Genomic DNA, 2,432 nt, shown 5'->3' on the forward strand with positions numbered 1-2,432 from the left:
TTAGAAGGGAGAATTCCGCTTTACTAATTGACGAAATAGGAAAGAAAGAAAGAACAAACATCTCCTAGAGCTCCTTGCTGCTTTTAGTAATCCATTATATACTGTGCCTTCCTTAGAAATGGGATAGAGCGCTTTCTTATGAGAAAACGAGACCACCAACGCGGAAACTGACGGAATAAGCATATAAACTACTGGGCTGACTTTGATGGTTGCTTTTCAAAGAGTCAACTACTGGGCTGACTTTGATGGTTGCTTTTCAAAGAGGCGAGAGAATTTCAAAAGACAGAAAGAAAGTAGATTTGTTAAGGGGAAAAAGAAAGTAGATTTGTTAAGGGGAAAAAGAAAGTAGATTTGTTAAGAAAGAAAGTAGATTTGTTAAGGGGAAAAAGAAAGTAGATTTGTTAAGGGTATATATATATGTGCCTATTGCTATATATCGAGAGGGATGGAATCAAATGGAAAGTATATTAAGTAAGGGTATATGTGCCTATTGCTATAGATATAGTAAAGGGTGAAGTAAATCAATATAGTAAAGGGTTCCAGGGTAGTGCTGCTATAGATATAGTACAGGGTTCAGTCAATCAATGCGTATATTGGGAATACGTTGGTCTCTCTATGCAATAGAATTATGGGGTAGATAAATTCACCTTACTATATTTCTGGGGTAGATAAATGAACCTTACTCTTATTCATGACCCGTTGTTCTACTTGATTAGAAACTTACCTTTACTTTAGCGCCCAATCAATTGACTTTAGCGCGCACCCCAATAAATCTACTCGCATTATTGACCCGAACGAACCCTTAAGGTGATGAACCGACAACACCCGAAACAGGCGTATTCACTGAATATTCTCTATTGGATGAAGTAGTTTCCTATGGCTTCAATTTCTCAAAATAGGCTCTTAGCACCTTCTTGCCTTGACTTATCTTAAAGCTATGTGGGGTGGGGTGGACTTCAATGCAATTCTTTTTCTTAAAGCTCTCTTTCTTCCTTTTGACTTTAGTTAACATAACCACTTTCTTTCCCGCCTTATCCTTCCCTTACTTAAAGTAATCAGTGTTTAGTGACTTTGCTTCTAGAAAATGAGATTGAATAAACAAACAAGCTCCCGAAGAAACAGTTCGAGGTCCTGTAGAGAAAGGTTAATAATTTGTAGAATGAATCTAGTGAGGAAGCAAGACCATAAGATGGATCAGGAAAGTTGACTAGCGGTTCGGGAAGTATAGAAGAAGTAGAAGATGGAGCACTAAGGTTGTGATAAAGGAAATACGTAATGAAAGGAACAACTATAAGTCTGCTCTATGTGGGACAGTACGTAAGAGTGACAGCGAGTAGCGGTAAGCTAAGCCTAGCAAGCAAGCAAGACTCTAAGGAAGAAGTAACAGAAGGGAGCGACAGACTAACTTACGAGCGGAATTCTTATGATTACTTATTTCAAGCAAAGAGAGGGAGAGTGAAAACAAAGATAGTCAGGATGTTAGGTTTGAGTTTCTTTCCTATTAACTTGTTTGATTATTGTGAGCAGTGGAAGAACAAGCCCTAGTTAAGGAATCCAGCATTTGGTTAAGTCGTTTTAGTTTGCTCTCTATTGGAATATACTTATATAAGATATCTGCGCGTAGGTGCTTGGTGAGTGAAAGCGTAGATGCGGTTTGGAAGCAAGTCAAGTCATACTTATAGGCGGTCAGGACAGGCTAACAGGTGAACATCGTTTTTCTATTGAGAATATGTTTTCTACTAATAATATTGAAGATAATAGAAACAAACTAAGTAGTAGAGGTACGCTCTAGCGCATCCAGTATGTCATTCATTACGCAGAAGACTTTTAGTCAGAATAAAGGATGTGGGCACGGATTCTCAGAATACAATTAGTGCTTCCAAGGTTGCCCCTACTATCTAAGGTACGAAGCGAGGCCCTGAACCATACTTATTCCTTTAATTACGATTTGGTAGTTGGATTCCTTTTACTACTGGTTGAAAACTAGCGCTACTGTTTATTAGTCTGCTATTCCTATCTCTTATTCTTACTGTCCGTCCTATCTCTGAAACTGCTCTATTACCCATCTTTGATAAGTCTATCCATCCTGTCTATCATTACCCAACTACCAACTCTAGGTATACCAACCAATGCCGATAAGGCTTGCTTGACTCAAAGGGGCCTACCTTACTTGCTTTTTGACCAGCAAAGTCACTACAGTAGACAAGCGACTACTAACCTGCTAAGGGGGAATCGAACTGCTCCTAATCAGAATGAAGTTCCGGAATAATAGTTCGGTTTTTATAGCCTAGAGAGCTAGATTGAACTAGTGCCCAGTGGAGTTGTAATCAATAGGTAGGCATTGAGATCGGGAGCTAAGAATTAGACCATTAGTAGTTGACTTAATGGTGGTAGCGACGTACTTGTATGGAGGAGATATGTATTGAGATTAG

At 38.9% G+C, this 2,432-nt stretch overlaps 1 protein-coding gene across 1 annotated transcript in view; it reads right to left on the reverse strand.

Annotated features, from left to right (window-relative positions):
• Positions 1 to 1,893, reverse strand: part of LOC103974064 (ATP synthase subunit alpha, mitochondrial) — a 3,578-nt gene extending 1,685 nt beyond the window's left edge. The window contains exon 1 of the mRNA XM_009388807.3: positions 1 to 1,893. This exon is cut by the window's left edge and continues 1,685 nt beyond it. The gene's annotated coding sequence lies outside the window, so the exon portion shown is untranslated.
• Positions 1,894 to 2,432: the final 539 nt, after the last annotated feature.

Source organism: Musa acuminata, unplaced genomic scaffold (assembly GCF_036884655.1).
Source record: "Musa acuminata AAA Group cultivar baxijiao unplaced genomic scaffold, Cavendish_Baxijiao_AAA HiC_scaffold_473, whole genome shotgun sequence".
Taxonomy (NCBI): domain Eukaryota; kingdom Viridiplantae; phylum Streptophyta; class Magnoliopsida; order Zingiberales; family Musaceae; genus Musa; species Musa acuminata.